General features: G+C 40.6%; 1 long non-coding RNA gene across 1 annotated transcript in view; it reads right to left on the bottom strand.

Moving 5' to 3' along the window:
- The window catches only part of LOC102552402 (uncharacterized), a 41247-nt gene extending 22310 nt beyond the window's left edge, over window positions 1–18937 (bottom strand). Inside the window, exons 1-2 of the long non-coding RNA XR_005497696.2 lie at window positions 18525–18937; window positions 18053–18112 (exon numbers count right to left, since the gene is read on the bottom strand). This is a non-coding gene — a long non-coding RNA (uncharacterized LOC102552402). The remainder of the gene's footprint in view (window positions 1–18052; window positions 18113–18524) is intronic.
- Between the last annotated feature and the right edge of the window lie 3608 nt (window positions 18938–22545).

Genomic DNA, 22545 nt, shown 5'->3' with positions numbered 1-22545 from the left:
TGAGCTGCTATCTAAGGTCACATTATGTCATCTCTACGTTTATTTCACACATATCCATTTCTGTGATTCAAAGCAATAGAGTCATTGATGGCTTTGTAATCCATTAGCCTTTTTTATTATATTATAATAGTATATATTATATAATTATATATTATTATGTATAATGTATAATATATAATAGGATTGTATTATATATTTCAGATTAGTTATGGTTCATTTAGTTTTAATAGAAACTCTTAAAATATGTATGTACATGTTTGTACAGTAGTTCACAAAAAAAAAGACCACAAGTTCTTAAACTGATTTTAAAAAATGAGCTATTTCTATTTTCCCTTATGCTTTTCTATAGGACAGTTTTTCACTGCAACACTTTGTGCCATTTCTCGTCCTCATGATCCCTTCCAATAATACACTCCAATATTTCCTTTCTTGGAAATCCAAGAGAATTCTTATGTTCATTGGTCTTTTTTCGAGTAATCTGGAGCCATATGCAGGAAGCATTGACTGTTAGATAATACAGAACCTGAACATTCCTGTAATCATGGCTGAATTAGTTTCTTCCAAAACAGATTGCACTAAATGGAAATGACCTATGCGGTCTGCACACATGCTACAGTTGTGTAGCTTGGTCTTCTTTTGAGACTCCTAACAGGGATACCAGGCTTTGTCTCTGCCTCTGCCTTTGGAACCCGTTCCTTTTACTGGGTTGTCTCATGTAGCCTTAACAGGAAAGGAGGTGCCTACTCTTACTGCAGCTTGATATGTCACCGATATTTGATATCCATGGGAGGCCTGCCCTTTTCTGAAGAGAAACAGAGGAAGAGTGTATGGGCGGAAGGGGAAGGGGAACCGGGAGGGAAGAGAAACCGTGGTCAAGAAGAATGAATGAATGAATGAAGAATGAATGAATGAATGAATGAATGAATGAATGAATGAATAACAAGCTTGCCTCCCAACAGTTCTGGATGCTAAAGGTTTAAAATTAAGATATTCCAAAGCCTTGAAATTTCAGTCTCAACCCCTTGAGACTGGCCTGTCCTGTTTCTGTTTTAATCACATGCCAGTGCTCCTTGGTTGGTGACTCGGGCTGTCATTTCCCTATAGATTGCTGTCTTTATGCAGGTGAAGGCATACATAGGATAAGGCAAGGCCTGTGATTGGGCAGTGAAAAACTAAGTCAGGTACAGAGTTTTGAAGGGAGGAGAGGGAGAGAGGAGAAAGAGAGAAGAACCCAGATGGAGGCAGAGAAGGACGACCCAGATCCGTGTGGCCTTAAATGGCCACAGGTAGTTATGTCTTAAGGAATGGATTTTTTAATAGAACAATTTGTCTTACCTACGTAGGCAGTTTATATCATTATCAATTTGTTGTGAGTTTATCATGTGGACATTTTATGGATTGAGAATTTAAGTTATAAATCTAATTGCCTAATTGCAAGCTTATCGAATTTTGATTTTAACGGGTTACTGGGAGTTGTGAGTATAAGCACAGGGGTTGGATGCTGGGAATGTGAGCAGAGTCCGCATCAAGAGAGTTCCAAGAGAGCAGCTGCTGCTGGGCTCAGAGAGAAGCGGTGGCGTGGCGGTAGCGTGGCAGCGTGAGATGGCTAGTTGGGTTGAGACATTGCTCTTTGAGATGAAAACACCCCGCAGATGCCATGTAGCCCACCAGAGCTGGCATTAGGAAGGGTTGGTAGATTCTTATTAATGTTTACAGCAACATTCCCCCTCTAACATCACCTGCTCTTTCCTTCTGTTTCTCTCCATATTTCTTAAAGACATAAGTGATTTAGGTCTATCTTAATTTCATGGTGACCTTAGGACTCTTCGTTACAACTGTAAAGGTCCTATTTGCAAAGGAAGTCTTACGTGTGAGATTTGGATGCCAAGCCTTGGGCTTGGGCTTAAATTATTGTGGAAAACACAAACCAACTTACTCCACAGTAGTGGTATAGAAAAAAACACATGCAAGACGTCGTAGTACTGGGTTGAATTTCTGTCCTGATGCAAAATAACTGCAGGTTGGATGATCTTTAAAAGTTAGATGGTTGGTTATACATTTAAACAGGATATTTATATTAAATAGGTCTGTGAATGATTAAGCTAAGGTCCTGCTTTTTCTTCATCGTCAGTCTCCTCTATAATTCTGATGGGAAAAATTAAAGTGGACCGACTTAGGACAATATAGTTCTTATAGATTATAGTACATTAAGGAGGTTCCTTTTATCCCGAGTTAATTATTAATGAAAAAAATCAGTGGTCAATAACCACTGAACAGTACTTCCTAGAACCATGCCATGTCCTAGTTGATGTGTGTGCCTGAATTAAAAAGAGCACATCCATTTCTTATTATTCTTTCATGGGCATGAGTCCAAAAATAGTTCTGCCCTTGATTCAAGGGGGAGTAAAGGATAGAATGCAAGAAGTTTACAAGCAAGGTGCTTCCCATTGTCTCGTATTCCTTCAACCACTCTTCTTCACAGTGATTTGTGGGAGGGCTAAGAGCACGCATTTCAGAGCATTTTTCTTGGCTGTTGTTCTGGTTCTCAATGACCTAAGCCCTACTTTACCATAGGTGGGTTATCATCTTCTTCGGTGAACCCAGAGTGAGCCTCACACATCACTAGCTCTGAAACTTGTCCACAATCCCTTCCCCGAATTAAACATCTATCTCCACTCTTTGCAAATGGATTCCAGCAATGTCTTCTCTTCTGCGTCTCCATTGGTCCGTCCAAAGATGAATGCTCCTCTCTGTCAGCCTTGCATATAATTCTGGATTCACCTTCCACATGTAGAGTTGTTAGTCTTTTCTCTGCCACCACAGCCAAATGGTCCAGGGATTTTATCAGAAGACAAGGACCTAGATCTGACATGGAGTAACTGGGAGCTGGTAAGACGGATTGATCTTACATTAAGAGAAAAGGTAAACAAGAAGAAAATGCCAATACTCAGAAAATCTTAAAAATAAGAACTTGTATAATCCACTTTATAATTGCATACATTTCCAAGTAAATCTAGAAAGTAGAGGCAGAGACGATATTACTTATCTGTTAAAGAGAAAATTAGCAATAGGTTTTGTCTTACGTACTTGTAATCCTAGCGCTCAGAAGCCAATGGAAGGAGGATATCCACAAGATGAAGACCTGCCTGTACTATGTGGAGAGCTCCAAACAGTGCCTCGGAGGGAGGGAAAGGCAGGCAGGCAGGGAGGGAGGGAGGCAGGGAGGCAGGGAGACAGGGAGGCAGGGAAGCAGGGAGACAGGGAGGGAGGCAGGGAGACAGGGAGGGAGGCAGGGAGACAGGGAGGGAGGCAGGGAGGGAGGGAGGTAGGGAGGGAGGGAGGCAGGGAGGCAGGAAGGCAGGGAGACAGGGAGGCAGGGAGGGAGGGAGGCAGGCAGGGAGGGAGGCAGGGAGGCAGGGAGGCAGGGAGGCAGGGAGACAGGGAGGCAGGGAGGCAGGGAGGCAGGGAGACAGGGAGGCAGGGAGGGAGGCAGAGAGGCAGGCAGGCAGGGAGGCAGGCAGGCAGGGAGGCAGGCAGGCAAGGAGGCAGGCAGGCAGATGACAGACAAAGAGAGATAGACAGAGAAGAATTATGATCATGTGAAGGAACATCCCTTGAGAAGGACTTTGAGAGATACTGCAAGATGAGGCAGCGAGATGCCACAGGTGGTGAAGGTACTTGTGCAGAGTTCTGAAGTTCCAGCTTTCATGTTATCACATCTGTGGTGACACAACTGCCTCTAAGAAATTTCGTTTGTAGGTAAGTAACCACTTATTCATACTCCATCAAGTAATTCCAATAAATCTATTGGTTCACCTGGCTGAATTTTGGTGATATTACTTTGCTTTGCTGTCAATTTCCTAGATGGAGTAAATAAACCTTTGTTTTTGCTTTCCCAGGGAATGTTTCACACACCAGCATCTCAACTAACCCAGTCTAGAAAACCCAACATATATGATCTCCAAGGTTTGTTGCCTATGTGGATCTATAGTCTCAAGTTAACTATTAACCACTGCATTTATGTTTGGAATATTTATTTGGCTTTCATTTAGAGGAGAAGCTATCTCCACATAGGGCAGATAAGGTAAAAGCCAGCCTCTGTTCAGTTCTGTACAAACCATTTAGTAACTGAAAACTCCCCTTCCAATTGGACCCAACCTCAGTGGGAGGCAGTTTAAGGATCTTCTGTTTTCACTCAAAACATTGCTGGGGAAAGAAGGCATTTTACCTTACATTCTGTGAGCTTATCTTAGTATCTCCTGATAACCACAGACAAGCATGTTTTCTGAGGAGAGACCCGGTGATTTTTTTTCCCCCTTCAGCTTGTTAAATATTGTAGGTTGGTTCAATAACCTAGCATTTCATCAATTCTCACGGACACTTCCCAAGGATCTTAGCCTTCATTAAAATCAAGACAATCTGCTGTGTACAGGATACTTGCTTTAATGGTTCTACAGAATCCATTTTTTTGTAATCCCAAAATAACAGTGGTTGTCCTTTCACAGCTCAAATCAAAACAGTAATGTTCAAGTCCTGTAATTCATAACTGCACAGCCTGGGTTCAAAACCATGATCTCATAAAGTATGATTTACACATGTTCCTGCACAATATATGGCAGAAAACCTTGTACATGCTACTATACCTTGACTCTAATACAAAAAGAAAATCCATGGAACAATACAAACCAAAGGGATATAGCTTGAACAGTAAAATGTGTCAACTTTGTTAAGCATGAAGAGATCAAGGGACCAAATGATAAACTATCTTGGCCATGAATGAGCCAATTCAAGCCAAATTCAAGTATATAAAGACAGGTTATTGGGAAGCCGATATCAGGTGGGTTCACTGGTAGAATCCAGGGAAGTTGCTATGTGGAGGGAGATAGAAAGAAGGATGAAGAGAAAGAGAGAAAGAGCATGTGTACACAGGGAGAGAGAAAATACAAAGACAGGAAGAGAAATTTTAAAAAGGGAGACCAACATGTCTGGATTATATAGGAAAGTGATTCTGGGGAAGGGGAAGTCCAGCTCATTAGTAGGAAAGTTTAACAGAGAAGGATGGAGGATACCAGCCATGATCTATAACAAACAGGTAAGGGACTAGGGGATGTTGGGAGAACTTAGAGGCCAGGTCCACTTTGGTATGTAAAATATACACCTCCGTCATTTGTCCTGAGTCTGAATCCCAACACACACACAAAAAAGATAGAACTAGAAATGAAAAGATTTAGATTGGATATTGAAAACTCACTTAGTATTATATTACCCAGCATTCCATGCACAGCCTGTAAACAAATACAATTTTAACCACTGTGCTTAAGGTTTCTGGGAGTTCAAGTCCACAATGTGTATCCCTTACCTACATCCACAGATGTGGGAGGGAAGGGCGTTCACAGAGGAGCAGCACAGAGCTGCAGCTGTGGCATCAGTTTCCTGCTTACTGAGTTTCTCTGGGAAAAGTCTCAAGAGTTCATTGGATAATTAAGAGAGTGCATTAAGTAAATGTTATTAAGAAACACAAAGCCTTCACAGACTCAGACTGTACTCCCAAGGAATTTTCCCCTTCCCATTACCACATGCACTGCTTAACCCCCACGCCACCCCCCCTCCAGCCTGTTTGTTCCCCTGTACAGACTTCAGACACAAGTCTTTAATCTCCTATTGAAATTGTCTCCTTTGGGCCATCCCATAGCATCTAACAGGCGTATGTGGCCACAAGCACGTACTCACCTCCTGTGCTATACCTCTTCTCTTTATATTACCTTCCATTCCTCTCTCAGTCCACAGCTGGTAGTCACCCTATTATCTCTGCTTCCTTCCACTGAGTACCTGCTAATTATACCTCATAACACTGTACTGAGCCCATCCAGCCTTTTATAGTTCTAGCTTGACTTTGCAACCTCACTTTTGGTTTCTCTTTAAACTGCCCACTCTCTGTTCATTTAAGAAGCCCAACAAAGATGCTCGGACCAGAGTCATAAAGGTCAGCAAAAAGCTGCCCTCCAGTTCTCCCTCTTTCCTTAGTTTGCCTCCACATTCTATAGTCCATTCTCAAAAATACATAATTTACAGCACAAACACATTTTGTAAGCTGTCTGCTTGTTCTTTGTATATTATCTCATTCTTATCCCCGTCTGCCACCCTTCTCTGTTATCCTTCAGTTCAAATTAATGACATTTCTTTTAAGTTCCCATGCCTTGCTAAAGGTAAATTCATGCTCTGCTCTGGGCTTCAGTCCAGAGCAGTGGCCTTTCAACTTCAGCATGCATCACACGGACCTTAGAGACATGTCAAAACAAGGATCGCTGACTCAAGTTGATTCAGCAGGTCTTGGGATGAAGCCTGAAAGTGACAGGCTGGTTGACCTAGTCAGATTCAACACCTAGGGTTTAATCTCATAGCCTCCCAGAACTGGCTGAACTCTTAGATCACCTCTGCTACACAAAGGACCCCCCAGCAACACGGTGGACCAGCTTGTTACTAAGGATCAATCTGCATGTGGCAGGCTCACTGAGTCTTAGCCACTGTTCCTGAGTGTCACCCACACTGGCAGGCAAATGGAAGCATTCTGCCTCCTCAACACACCTGCGCCAGCTGTGCTGACCTGCCTTGCCTCCTGCGCCAAGGACACAGTCATTACTGGTCATAGGAATTGCTTCACAGACCTTAACCAAAATGCCAACGCAATGAGTTCTAGGTGAGGGAATGATCAAGGCTATTCAAGTTGTAAGACCTCAGAACTGAGGTGTTCTTGGGACTTCTAACTCCTGAAAGATCCAACTGAACAAGCACTCGATCCTGAGAATATGACTCTCTTCTCTTTATGGAGAGAGAGGAAAGAAAAGGGAGTGATTCGGAAATCTAGTATCACATTGTCAAAGATAAAATGGTGCCTTTGAAAGGGTAGAGAAATGGTTTGAGATTTTCTTCTGCCATCCGGGAATAAATCTCTCTCAGAACAGTTAGACAATTTATCTTTTGACAAGTAACTGCAGAGATGTTTCTTAAGGGCCTGTTCCATAGCACTCATATCTCTAGGAGACGGTTAGCTGTAGGACATAGTCAGATGGGCACAGGCCATAAGAAAAGTCACTCGATACTTTAGTCTGTTTGAGGGTCATTTTTTTCCCTTGGAAGTCACCAGGGAAAGTGACACTGCACTCCTTAGAGAGAACCCTTTCTGTAATCATAGCAAAAGACAGAGAAAAACAGGTTATTCTCTTCCACCCATCCCCCACTTAAAGATACCATTTTGGTTAGCCTTTACTAAATCAAAGTTTCTTTCAAAAACTGTATTCAATGTGTTTCAAATTATGAAACATATTTAAGACATTATCTCCTCCCCTCACTCGGGGCATCTCTTAAGAGATCTGTTCAGTCTCCAGGCCTAATGAGTGTTAAACATCCCGAACTCTGCCTCTCCCCTTCAGTCTAAGGGGGTTCTTGTCAGTTGCCCTCTTAAAAGTGCTTTTAAAACACGTTGCCTCCCAGCCCTGCTCCCAGCAGCTAATTCTACCAGACGTCTTTGATCTGAACCAGACCTGAACCTGACTGGCTGCCTTTCCTGGTTCTTACAAGTCTTTCTAACCTACAGCTCAGACTAGCTTGTTTCTGCAATTCCCCTAAACAACAGGAGAATCGGAGCCGGCAGACTTCTGTCAGCTTTCGGGATGCATTAATGCCTTTATAAAAATTGTCTGGTATTATACCTTGTTACAAGACAGTTCATTGTATTTGTTTTGGTTCGTTTTACCATAGCACCACACACAGAGATTTACCAAAAGCCTTTTAATGATCAAACTAGCAACTTGCAATTTTTTCAAATTATACAGATAGCAGAAATGGGAAATGCTAATGCATTTTAACCTAAGAGAATGACCCAAGAGTTTCAACAGTTTGCATGTCTAAACAAATCCTCTCTCTATGCCTGCTAGCCTCCTATCCAGGAAATAGTGGGACTCAGCACTTCATTACAAGAATTAAGAAAAAGAGGATTATGAGGAGGTAAAAATCTACTGTTCCCAGGGTAGGATTTACCCTTGGTTTTCAACATTGCTGTTTCTGGTCATTAGAACTTTAGTGTTTATGTGGGAAAAAAGAAATACTATTCTCCTTTTCCCTATCCAGGGGTCGGTCTCTTTGGCTCTGTAACTTGAGATTTAAAATAATTGACATTCACTCTTAAATTTCCTTCAGTGATAAAATTTATTTTCTTTTCATCTTAATTTCTCGTGAATCATATTATTTTTTCCTCAAAATTTTTGGTCTCATTTGACTAAAAGGACCCTGAAGCTAAAAGTGGGATCTGAGACACCTCAAAAAGCAGCCAAGGCATATATCTTACAATAGGTTACTAAAGATAATTGGATTACAGGCTGGTGGTAGCCCAGACCTTTAATGCCAGCACACGGAGGCAGAGGCTGGCAGATGGAGGCCAGCCTACAGTTCGAGTTTCAGGATGTCTAGAGCTACACAGAGAAACCTTGTCTCAAAACAAAATAAAATAAGACATTTGACTATTTGATTTTGTCATCAGAAATGTAAAACATTAAATACTTCTTAGGAATGTGTTCTTGGCAAACTACTGAATTACAAGCAAGCAAACTATTAGGTTATCATCCTCCTAATATTTATAGACTGCCAAACAATATTCTCAATGCTCCTGCCATTATTATTTCTTTAAATCCCCAATAGCTGTCAGGAAAATAACTTTACTTCCAAGTTTCAGATAAGGAACTAATTCCGAGGGGAGTTCACTGAGTAAGACAGTTTTCACAGAAACTCTGTCAATAGAAGTGGCAAACCATACAGGAGCTGAGGACCAGGACAGCTGTGATATTAACACAATATATCAAGACATACAACAGAAAATAAGTCAGAGAGAAATTAAGCTAAGGCATATGGAACTTGAAAATAGATCATTTGTATTGTTAATAAAGTTCTTAATTTCTTCTCCCTGACTTCAATAAATTTAAGGTCATCCCCTAAGGACTCATTTACCAGAGTCAAAAGTTTGACTCTTGCCTTCACAAAGGACCCAGTTTTTTAAGCATGAATTTCCCATTGACATGTATGCATAAGAAAGACAGTGTTAGCATTAAGGGCTACTTTTATAAAGCCTGCAGTGAATCTGAGCTAAGCACAGTATTTACAGCTGCCATCAGTTGCTTCCTGGAAAGGAAGTGCACGTTTGTGCTCTTCCTCTGTCCTCTAATTTTACTTTTTTTTTCAATTTCTAAGAATAAATACAGTTAAATTGAAGGTTTGAAGGATCATTTTCAAAGTATATTCTGGTGCCCTGACATTGACCATCTTTTAAGTAGAAGTCTCTCCCAGTTGCCCTTGTTGGCATTTTCTGTGTGCTGGGTATTTAAGATACTAGGCTCCTCACAAAACTCTTAACGATGGGGATGGAGAGATGACTCAATGATTAAGAGCACTGGCTGTTCTTTCAGGGGACCATAACTCACATGTCGACCCACAACAGTCTAAACTCTAGTCCCAGGGCATCTATGCTCTCTTCTTATTTCCCTGGGCACTGGACAACCACATGGTGCACAGACATATATGCGAGCAAAATACTTATGCACATAAAATAAATTAACAGTACTTTTTAATCCTGTGAGGTTGTGCACACCCCTCATCCCCAGTACTACTTGAGGTGCCTGAAGAGCTCTGGTAAGTTAGAATGCTGACTTTCTTTCATGCTTCTACCTATTCTGGGAAGTCCAAGGCAGCCTCGTCTAGTTGACTGAAAGAGAAGACTATAATAACACTGTCTCACTTCCTTACATATTGAGAATTGGACAGGAAATGAAGGAAGAATGGTTGGAAATTACACCACAGGTATTAGAATCATCATAGCAGGTGGCTAGGTGTAACTCTGCATAAGGGCCACAGACACAGATTTCCTTACCATCCTTCTCAACAATTACACTTTTGTCCACTGCCAGTCTCTGCACGCATCACCTACTCATTTTCCAATAGGTCTTGATCATTTCTTTTCTTCCTGTTACAAATGGGCACTATATCCGTACATTCATGTGTGCACATGTGTGGATAGATGTAACTAGGATGTGTTTGAGGTGGTACGACCGAAGGTTGTGTTTTGTTGTCAAAACAGAATTTGCTAAGGTGATCGTATCTGCTATGGATGGTAGAAAATGGTTCTTAGGTGGCCTGAATGAGGTCGCACTTAGGGGCTGAATGACAGGGAGAGCAGCCCAGCAACAGCAGGGAACAGAACCTTGAAAGGGGACCCTCAGGAATCGAAGTATGAAAAGGTCGAAATAGAAACAGATGTCTTATGAACAGCATCTGCCTTTGAGAGCATCGCTTCATTCAGGGATACATGGCTTCTTCTTAATTTCCTTCAAGTTATTGCTTCTGCCATTGGGCCTAAGAGATGATTGTTCAAAGAGTGGCTGGACTGTAGATGGACAGTTTCCAAAGGGAGCTCCTGACATCTTTGTTGAACAGTTTTTGTACTGCCTTCATTCTTTTCTTTAAGAACCCTACCTTGTATGACCATGGCAACATGCAAATCTTCTTCCCTGACAGAGCTGCTAGTCTATCAGCTTGTTCCTCAGACATTTCTTGTTGAAATAATAGATGACACTTGAAATAGGAAGTTGGAACTACAACGATATTGCCTGTGCTCACAGTAAACTTCAAAATGTGTAATAAGTGCTCCAGAATGAGAGACCATGCAAACACATGCAGCAGTGGCAAAGACATAGACTTATGCTCTGTTTAGGGGGGTTGGAGAGTTGATTTTGTTTTGTTTTAGTTTTGTGTTATTTGGGGCTCTCTCTCTCTCTCTCTCTCTCTCTCTCTCTCTCTCTCTCTCTCTCTCTCTCTCTCCCGTCCTGATCAGACCTCAAGATCCTCTTGCCTCTGCATCCTGATGGTATTATAGGCATATGCAACCAAACCTAGACCAATGTCCACCCAAACATGGGCTTTTGAATCAACCAGGCGACCTTGAATTTGAAATCCACTAGAAAAAAAGTTTTGAGTCATTCAACATTTCCAATCTCATTTTACTCAACTACAAACCGGCCATAATAACAATCTCCTTGCAGATCACTAGAGTCCAGAATGAGTTGTCAAGAAATCTACCAGCACAGAGAACATTAATGAACAAAAATATTCTTCTTGGTTTATTTGACCCATATTCTCACCCAAGAACAAAGAAAAAAGATTTTCTTTTTTGTTTGTTTGTTTTCCCAATCAAGTACCTAACTTACTTCCTCATAACCAAGTGGAGTTAATTACTCCTACCTTGACCTTTCTCTGCCCCTTGGATAACTCTATTTTTTACCTCGTGTTGTAAAACTTTTGTATGCCTGCTCTTTTTCCTGTTCCAGACTGCGAGAGAACAGGGCATATATTGTTAGCATGGTGTTTCCAATGACTAATGCTCTGCTGGGACATATTGATTGTTAATGTGTCAACTTGCCTTGGCAATGGGTTATGCAACAATTAGCCAGTCATTATTAAGGGTGCGTCTGTGCAGATGTTTGGCTGTGAGATTGAAATTTATAGCTCGTCTTCAGATTGGTTAACATAAAGTTTGATATTTCCTACCCTCCTTACTAATATAAACCAACTCATTTTCCAAGATTTTATTTTTACTTTTTAATTATGTATCTATGTATGTATGAAGCTCTGAAAGAGTGGTATGAGCTCTTGGTTGCTGAACCATCTCTTCATCTCCTAAGTCAATAATTTACAGAAAATCTCTCTAGGTAACATTGATTGGTCTCATAAGACTAATACGGGTGAATTTAGCTGAGCTCCCTGAATGAAAAAACATTATAAGAATACTTGACAAATTCATTTTGGTCATTTTAGCCTTCTGAAAAACAAGAGTTTTGACATTTCAAATTTTCCCAAACAAAACTTGTCTCAGATCCTCTTATTAAATATATTTAAGAGACCAAAATATTCACATAATTTACATATTACCTAGGGGGGGACTACTCTTATTTGTTTGTTTTAATTTTGAAAGTCTTGCTCTGCTCCCTGGCTGGCTTTGAACTCTCCATCCTCTTCATTGGTCTTCCCAGTGATAGAACTCCAGTCATGTACCACTGTGTCCAGCTTTTAAACATTTTCCTAGGAAGAATCAGTTTAAGGTTTCAAACGGAACTTCTGTCTTTGATCCTGAAATCAATTTCTAATGAAGACTTGCAGATCTGAATTTGACTGGGAGTGAGGGGAGAGACAAAAATGTCAAAATGACTTTCTGGATATTAAACAGCTGTTTTAAAAGTTCCATGATTTCAGAGTATGTGACTAAGACACATGTGGGTTAAATTTTCTTAAAATATACAAGGTTTGATGAATTAAGAGAAGCCTGGTTTGGCTCTGATGGACTGAAAGCATTTGCAACCCAGTAACCTTCCTCTCCTCCATGTCTCTTTGTTAAAGCTTCTCTCTGGCACGCCCTTCACTCTTATGAACTTGACATCTAGAAGACCATGTCAGAACTGTGAAAGTAGTTAAAAACTGAGTCCTGAGATCAGTTGTTTCTGAAACTAATAGACCTTGTAGATTACAATGCCCCACTCCCGTGTTTATTTACAATTTAATTCTCCAAAAAATATGAGGCTGTTTTCAAATGATCTTCAGATCACACCTTTAAACATTGATATCTGCTTCCTCCTAAATATAATATCAGTTCTAGATTTAAGAGTTGTTTGATCCTTTACTTTTGAAGGCATTAAAAAATGAACTTCTATAGTCTCCTTGTAAACGTATATACTTTCTAGGAGAAAGAAATATTAAAATTATTGTTAAAATTATTGGGGCTGGGGATTTAGCTCAGTGGTAGAGCGCTTACCTAGGAAGCGCAAGGCCCTGGGTTCGGTCCCCAGCTCCAAAAAAAAAAAAAAAAAAAAATTATTAAAGTCCAGAAAAGCCAATGAATATATATTCAAACAATCTTCCCAGAGATGTTTTGACCTCCATGAGAAGTATGAATTCTTATTTTGATTCACCTGGTCTCAATTTCAGAAACAGGATGTACATTGCCAGCACATGCAGATTTATCACTGATTTTATACTTTTACATTGAGCATTACTCTTTACCAAGTAATAATTGTTGAGTATGAGATAGGTGTTTGAGGACTAAACTTTCTACAGTATTTTTTATTTTTATTATTCATTCATAGTCGGTATCAATTTATGTGCATATATATGCAGGTCCTTTTAAAGACCAGAAGCAGGCATGGGATTCCTTGGAGCTTACAGACATTTGTAAGCCACGGACATGGGTTCTAGAATCCCAACACAAGAGAGGATAAAACAACAAGAACTGTTAAACACTGACCATCCCTCCAGCCTGCACTGAAGCTCTTGTAAGTACTCTGTAATTAGTAAAAGAAAAAAATGAAAATGAAAATGAAGTGTTCACTAGTCAGCAAGTAAGCTGGCAAAAGGTCCCAAGGAGGTCACTGCGGGGGATCCCAGTGTGTACACAACTGGGTAAGCTCACCACCATACACATCACCATGGTCTGTTCTCTGAGCAGACATCCAGTCATTTGCTGAGTCAATAAACAGAATCTCCCAAAGATGCGTCCCTAACAAAAATCGTGGGTTTTAATATTCTTGCTGTATAAAGACTGGGGAGAAAAGAATCAGCAGAAGGGGATGCCAATGTTGCTGTTGCACTGCAGTCAGCAACAAGCTGAGTACTTAACATGTGCAGGGCAATGCCTGAGCTGGCGGGGATAAACTATAAGTGCCTGTGCGTAGCTGCCCAAAGCTTGGAATTTAGCAGACAGTAATGAGTAATCTCCCTCTCCACATATGTGTGTACTTTTTCATGAATATTTATGGAGGCACACACACACACACACACACACACACACTCACACACAGAGAGAGACAGACAGAAAGAGAGAGAGAAAGAGAGAGAGGTCCATATAATGATCCTTGATAATTACTCAGAAAAGGAAAGAAGCGTATAAGAAAAACACCAATGTTTATTTTAAAAACCAATAACTATTTCAAAATCTTTGAGAATGACCTATCTCTTATCTTTCAGGGTAGATACGGAAGATAAACAAAGGCTATAAGGAGGAAGAGAGACAGAAGAAACATCCCGAGCATGTTATGTTTCTTCTAATGTTGCCATTTAAGAGACTAGCATCCTAGACAAGGAAGCAACTACAAGGGAAAACCCAGAAAGGCAGATCTTTGGGGTCTATGGCTGCCATATTCTTATCCCATCTCTGCATTTTCTCCCTGACAGCTCATCTACAGAAATGCTTCTCTAGAGACAAGGATTACACTTTCCCCCCAATAGATCACAGACCAATAATTTAATAAAATGTTTGCAAAAATTAGGAAAATAAACATTCTCAAAATAAAATCTTAATTTTTGTTACAAAATGTATCAAACATTCAGCTGTTTTAATAAATAGAATAAGTCTAATGTGGATTTAAACACCACATACACACACACACACACACACACACACACACGTGTAGAGCTGGTGAGATAGCTCTCAGTTAGTAATGTGTTTGCTACACAAGCACGAAGAATAGAGTCCCATCCCCAGACTTCATAAAGCAAACAAACAAAAACAAACAAACAAACAATGAAACTTGGGCCTGGTAGGAACAGTTGTAATCCCAGCGCTGCAAAGACAGACACAGGAGAATGTCCGGCACTTGGTGACTAGCTATCATTGCTTACTCTATGAGCTCCAGGTCATTAATACACCCTGTCTCAAAAACAAAGTGGATTGCTCCTGAGAAATGCCAATCTAAAGGCTGTCCTCTCATCTCCACAGACATGCACATGCATATATACACACACGCATGTACCTTTGTGCACGTGCACACATAGACACAACTATACATGCTGTTCATTAGAATGTGTGCGTTTTATGAGGTAAGATGGAGAATTACTACTATATGCATAACATTTTATTGATTCAACATTGTGACTATTCAAAGAGTTTTGTAAAATATTCACTCCCAGAAATAAAAACATATTTGCATACTTTAAATAAATCGTAAGTATTTATACTTGGGGTTATTTTTAAAAAAATGTTTTGTGTGTGTGTGAGTGTTTCAAAACCCACAAGTGTGTCCATGAACCACATTTGTGCAGTATCCGTGGGGGACACAAGAGAACATTAGGTTCCATACGACTGGAGTTACAGACAGTTGTAAGCTGTCATGTGAATCCTGGGTCCCCTAGAAGCACAGACAGTGCTCTGAACTGCTGAACCATCTCTCGAGACCCCAATCCTAGTACTTCAGTGACAAATGAACTTGATATGATGCCCCACACCACCAATGGTGTGAGGGTAATGATGTGTGTTATAGTTAACGATCTCTACTGTACAGTTAAGCACTGTGTGATGGCCAAACTGCCCTAAACATGTCTACACACCTACTCTTGGAATGTGTTTCTCTCTCTAGGCAGTAGATAAACAAGCTGCAGCCTACACCATTCCAGATGACAATTTGGATAGTCCCAGTGGAAAGAATGGCTTCACCCCACCTCCTGTCATCTCCACTTCCGTGCCTGTTTTTTAATGATTCTTATATTTATTATGTAAAAATTAACATTTGCAAAATTAGTCTTTGCCCCTAAAATGCATTCCCATTTGGAGTGTACAGACTGTTTCCTCTCTGATTACCTAAGCAGTGCTGTATGTGTACAGTGGGATTTTATCTGAGACCTAATTACTGACTAGTTGCTAGTGATAAAGCCCTGTAACTAACTACCAGTTCCCCTGTAGCTTCTTTTCTCACCGTTAGCCACTAAAAATAATCCAAAGATTGTTTCAGCTCACAGTCATGCATTGGTAGTGAATGAGTAAAAATCTCTGAATCAATGTAAAGGAATGATAAGACCACAAGACAGATACCTGCAGACTGCCAGGGTTAGAAGGTCTGGAGGAAGAGGAGTCTAGAAAGAGATCCAAGGCAGCTGAGTATACAGGATCTATGAGCAATAGGGAAAGGGAAAGGAAAAGGAAGGGACCAGATTCAAAACCAAAGTTTCAAGGAAAGGGCACTAAACAGTTTCAAGTGTTTCAGAAAAGTCATCAAAGCAGGACTCTCTGCTTCAAATGTTGATCTTAGTCCTTAGTCCTTGACCGAGGAATGCTATAGGAGCAACAAGTAACATCCTTGACTAGCTAAGACAGGAGCAAGTGCACGGGGTGCCTTGGGTGGGTTTCAGAATGCTGTAGAATGAATGCTCTTAGGAATTAATGGGTGACTGAATTATACTGTGGTCTCTATCAGAAGGAGGGAGGAAAGCAAGAGAGGGTGCAAGACAGAAGCAGCTACTGCCCCTGCTTTCCTTTTCCCAGCCGACGGTCTTGCTTACATGTTCAAAGGCCATTTGGAAAAGAAGGCAATACAGAGTGCAAGACCTGGAAACAAAAAGCAAATGGCAGACAGCAATAGGAATGAAGATGTGAGTGAGAAGGTACTTCAGTGGTGTCCTGAGCCTGCCAGGATAAGGCCAAGAGAAGGGGGAGGGGGTAGGACAGAAGAGAAAGCATTTCATGGAAAAGGTCTAGGCTCAGAATAATCACTATCTGAGGGTCTGGAGGTAAGGAAAGATTTCTTTGCAAAGCTTGCTACCTTCTTTTGATTCCCTGTAGTTTCTGGCTTTTAAAGGGATGCAAATGACCACAGTTGCTTACTCTTGATTAGGGTCTCAGGGAGACAATTCAGAAGGTGTGTATTTACTTTCTTATACATCTCCCTTTGGATTTTCTGGGGTTTCTGTTCCCACCAAAGACAGTTACTAATAGATGGTTTGCTATATACCTTTTCAAAAGACAGAAATGTGACATTTGAAAATGCAATGGTCACAACAAAGTCAGTGCTACTAAATCACAACTTTAAGCATTATCATGAGAGAGTTTTATTTCTCTTTTTTCCTTTTTTTTAAATCATTGGATTGTTTTAAGGTTTAAAGCTTTATTTCTGTAAGGTAAATAAAGGAAAACTTTGATCAAAAAATAAATTCCATGTACTACATAGAATTCTAAATTATTTTGATCTTAGATCTAAAGAGAACGCAAATAACCACACAAAATCTTTTTATTTAATACTCATCACAAAATGATATACTGCTTTTTAAAAAGCTGATTTGTGTATTATGCTTTCTGGAAGTTTATCTAAGATTTTTATCAATGTCTAATGTCTAAAAGAATGTTTTTATATCTGGGTCATATAAGAAATACGGAAAAGACAAAGAGAAAAGACTTAAAATTTCTAATATTTTCTTCATCAACATTGCACTAGTGGCTTTGAGCTTTGCTGTGTCTCCGAGGAGAAGCACTGTGTCCTTAGGTAGTACCCAGCATCCTGTTTACAACCCCCATCCTTGTAAACCTGGAAGCCAAGACTTCCCACATCACAGCAGCAGGCTCCTGTGAGAGGTTAACATCCTGTGTAAAAAAGCATTTGAGTTTCTAACATCATAACACTGTGTTCTATGAACTCGTGGGAGAATTTTCTCACCGGAGCTTAAACAATTGGCCATCACACCTTTTTGAAGTTCATAAGAGTCTTTTTGGATTTCAAAGATTTCTCACTACGGGAAGAAAACAGGCTAGAATTTTCACACAACCATTGGACTAAACATTGTAAGATGTGGCCGAAACGTTTGTCGTAAATCAGCACTTTTGTGCTTTTAAATAGCCTTAACTGGAGATTGGAAGTGATGAGACAAGTTTACTGTTCTTCATTTCTTCACGCCAAGCAAGGGAACCCTATGTTCATCTAGAATGAAAACAAGCAAGAATGTGAACATAGATGTCCTTGAACCTATTTGGCTAAACAAATTTTTGGAAATACCTTCTTAAACTACTTTGCTCTAATCTTAAACAACCTCGGATTTTCTGCCCTGACCTAACTTAGAACAAGTTGTCTCAAAGCCATGACGTGTCATAAGCAACGCTTTAACTCAGTCCATTTTGAATTATTTATAGAGAAGTTCACGCTCCTTAAACCAAGAAAGTTAATGAGATCATGACTCTGATAATAAACGCTTCTTTACTTACAAGTTTTGCCTTAGTCCATGCAAAGTCTGGCGGCAACTTGCTCCCACTCAGTGCTGAATCCTGGGGACAAGAAAAGGCAGACTTACAAGGAAAGGAAATCAGTCATAGTCACTCTAAAATTAAAGTACCTATTCCTGCTTTACAGTTTATCAGATATTTGGGCCGGATGCTGATTGTTTTAAAACTGTCTAAACATAGTGTATTTCCTAAAGGAATGTTGGCAAACCAAACACTTGCTTCTAGTGACAACATCCGAAATTTTATTAACATAAAAAGACAAATGAGTAAACAGACAGAGTGCTCATCAGCATATGTATTTCCTAGGAGAGCTAAGCCCCTGGAAGGATATGTCATGCCTTTTCAGTCAGTGATTAAGTACTAGTCATAATAGAGACTTAACTCAATGTTAAATTCTTGAAAGTGAGGAATAATAGTCTTCTAACTTTAGATGTGAATGTAATTGTTTCCTTACCTCTTAATAAAGATTAGGCATCTGTGCACAAAAGCTCACGTACTAGAGCAAATACATTTTAAAATTAGTTTGCTGTTCCTTCAGAAGTCTGCTCATTGCCTCATACAAGCCCATTGCCTCGTGGTTCAGTTTCTCCGTGAAGAGCAGCTTTCAAGAATGGAAACTTGCCTAAGCCATGATCTTTATTTCTTCAAGGTTGTTTTTAATGCTGCCAGTTGAAAAGGAACCCACTTTTCTAGATTGGAGATTTTGCTTTGGGGGATGAAACAGCTTCACTCCCCTGCTCCGCTTGTTTTTAAGTTCCCCAGAGTTCCTGGCCTTCCTCAATGAAGAATAATGGTTTGACTGACAATTATTTTCAGCACATGACCAAAGCTTCTTTTGAAAAAAATCTCAAAATAACACAGGAAATACTGAAAGGCTAACGGCTCAGACTCCTACAGTTGAATTAGACTTACGGAGAAAAAAACTAAAGGGTTGAGTGTGGGTGGTAAAGCTCTTAAGACATTTTTAATGAATATAAAGCAGTCCATCCAACAGTTAAACAGAGCAGCCTGAAACACGTTTTGATCAACTACAAGAGTTAAAAAATGTGGATCAGGAAGCCGCAGTGCAACACCATGGCGACGTCTTGAGGAAATGGGCTTTCAAAGCATCGATTGTGCAAGGCCAGCTGAGTCACATAGGAAATTATGAGCCTGAATCCTGTTAAGACACCACTGGTTCCAATAAATAGTCAGCGCTTCTTCCCTCCCTCCCAACACATCTGTGCCGTCTTCTTGGTTTGAGGGTCATCCAGCTGCCCATGAGTAACCACTACTAATCTTTCCTGTTGTTCGTTTTTGTTTCTACTTAATTAATAATCCATGTAGAATTCTTGTCCTACATCCACTGTGGCTTATTTCAAGATCTGATAAGACACTAGTCACATAGCTTACGACTTTAGGATGGTGCCTTTCTTTCAATTAGCCTGGCTGCCATTATTTCTTGCTGCAAGTAGCTGAAGGAGTCATTATAGTCAGAAGACTGCAAGAGTACTGAATGGTTTAGGACTGTGAATAGTTAGTAAAGATCATATAGAGGGCATCATGCACAGAAGCCAGATATTTTTAAACAGACACAGACCAAGGGACCCAGCCTACCCTGGTTATTGGGGCAAAGGTTAAACATTGTTGATCACTGTTAAATCTCCTTAAGACCTTTTGGCTAAGCTTTTGTTAAAGTCTTTTTCTATAAGCACCTTTTGATGTTTCTTCATGAACAAATAAAACTGCCATTTGAGAAAGCTTCCTTCCTTAGTGCCTAATACCCTCGAATGGAGAGCTGTCCAGAAAGAATGGCACTCCAGCTGTGAGAGCTAGAATAATGACAGCTGCTGAAGGCTACTGTGTAGGAGTCCACAGCCTGCGTGAGCAGTGGAAACTTCCACTAAGAGCAAGACAAGCCCCAGTGAACTGTAGATGACCTGGCCTACAGCATCTCTAGCATCTCCACACGTATGGTTGATATGACCTTTCAGAGGCTGTCATCAATCCAGCCCAAGGGAAGAAGAGCACAACCCCTACACAGCAAAGAGCTGTGACTGGCAGATAGGAGGGCTTTACCTATACTTGGCTGCCATTGGCCCTGCCGTTGGTTGCTGTTGGTATATATTAGAACCACCCAGTATACTATACCCACACTTCACAGTCCCTTCTAGCTGCATAGCCAGTCAATCTTGTTATATTTTAAGTTGGTCCAGACAAGCCATTACTCTCAGAATACTTTGCAGTCACAAAGAGTGACAAAAATAATGAGGGCCATTGTGTTGATGATTGCAACAGAAACATGCAATAATGACATCCATAGGGCAACCAGATGCGAAAGTCAGAGGATGCAAATATTGAAAACATCAAGAAGTTGCAAAAAGCTAAGGATGAGAAGCTAAGGTTCCAGGCCACTGAAAGGCACTCCAGAGAACAACCAGGGCTTAAGGATTCAGGGTATTGATGCTCACTGGGCATGAGGTAACGCTAGAGGCTAAGTCTTGACACCAAAGGCTTGGAACAGGAACCGCCTGGCACTGATTGATGCCACTATCAAGAGCTGAGGACTGCCCCAACCACTGGGGACTTGGCAATGGGAGAAAAATCAAAACCTAGAGCAGTAAATCTCCTATCTGAGCAGCTACACATATGCCTCAGGCTTCTAACATGAGAATACAGGGATCTGCTTGGCAGGACTGGATCTTCAGACACCATCCACCTAGCCCATGGGCTTTTGACTCTCCAGGACAGGGGTGTGGACAGCAGTAGAGCTAGTCTTTGCCTTCCGTGCAGGCAGAGCAGGAGGACAAAGCCGTCTTGATACGAAGTCCGATGCTTTAAGCTGAGAACGGAAGTTTGAAGTACTAAGCCAAAAAGAATAAAATACCCTAGAAGTGATGAATATAGTATCTAGACTCCATGGAAATTTCTATGACAAAAAAATGTAATATTTTGTCTGAAACCTGTTGGGTTTGGATTAGTTTGTTTTTTGTCCCTGTTTTTGAAGTTTTAAAACATGTTTCCTGCATCCCAGCTGATCTGAATCTCCTTATACAGCCCAGGATGACCTAGAACTGCTGATCGTCTGCCTGTACCACCCGAGCACTGGGATTACACACGCCAACCACCATACCTACTGTGTGCAGTACCGGCAACACCCTAATAACCAGGTTTTATCCCTAACCAAAAGGGTGTGCGTGCGTGCGTGCGTGCGTGCGTGTGTATGTGTATTCAATAAGTTAAAATGCGTGTAAGTATGGTTTGGGATGAGGGCATTTTTATGTACTTAAGTATGGAGGCCAGAGGATAGCCTGTGTCATTCTCAAGAACAATGTCTACTGCCTTAGAGACAGAGCTTCACACTGGCCTAGGCCTCACCAATTCTTCCAGACTGGCTGACCTGTGAGCGTTGGGATACTCCTATCTCTGTCTTCCCAGCTCTCTTATTACCATTCTGCACCACTATGTCCCAGAGCTTTACACTGACTCTGGTGACTGAACTCGGGTTTTTCGCGACAAGTCCTTTATCAACTGAACTACCCCCAGCCCCATTTCTTTTTTAATTAACTGGATTCAAGATTGGATTGTTCTCTACTGTGGAATGAAACAACTCATCAATATTTTTGAAGTCCTTATTTTCTTAGATTCATGAGTGCCAATGTTGGTATTTGACACCAAACTGTACTTAGAAGACTGCTGAAGTGAAAGATTGACTCTTATCCAAGCTATTAGGTCAACTCATCGCGCAGTTATTAACACGCGCTGTGCATGCTACACTAGTGTCTTGGAAATTGGTACAGAGAAAGGATTGTGGTTTGAATCTCATGTACTATTCCCAAAGTTCATCTGTTGACACTTGCTCTGCAATGCAGCAGCATTGAGAAGAGGGTTTTTTGGGAGGCAGTTAGCTAATGAACACGTTAATGAATGAATGAATTCCTAGCTCGATAGTCTATTAGTAAGTTATAAAATTGTTAGGAGGTAGGCCCTTAATTGTAGAAAGCAACTCATTGGGAACATGTCTTTAAAGACATATGTTCCTCTTGGCCCTACCTAAGGGCCTTTCTCTCTCTTTCTGTCTTTCTCTTCTGTCCTTGAGCCATTAGAAGGTGATTGCCCCAAAACAATTCTAATATCATGCATTATTACAAAACTTTCCTCCTTTTAAATAAATAATACACCCACACACAAAAAATAAAAGATACTGTCCTGTCTTTGAGGGATTTCAGAAATCTGAGGCACAAAATAGTTTTCCATTGCCTCTTCCTCCGCACAAAATTGGGAAATGTGGAATTTCCCTTTACACCATATCACCGAGATCTGTCCTGTCCTCTGCAAACATCTACCTATTGCATATTTCAAGACTTTAGGACATAGTTCATTGGTGTTCATTTTAACAAGTGTTGTGGGCTTATCGAGCAGTCTCCTTCTACTAGCTTCCATCTCTAGCTACCTAAACTCATTGTCTAAGCTCTTTTTCTTTTTAATTCCATTTA

Source organism: Rattus norvegicus, chromosome 20 (assembly GCF_036323735.1).
Source record: "Rattus norvegicus strain BN/NHsdMcwi chromosome 20, GRCr8, whole genome shotgun sequence".
Classification (NCBI taxonomy): Eukaryota; Metazoa; Chordata; class Mammalia; order Rodentia; family Muridae; genus Rattus; species Rattus norvegicus.
Note: the sequence above shows the minus strand (reverse complement) of the source record. Positions and strands in the feature narration are given on the sequence as shown.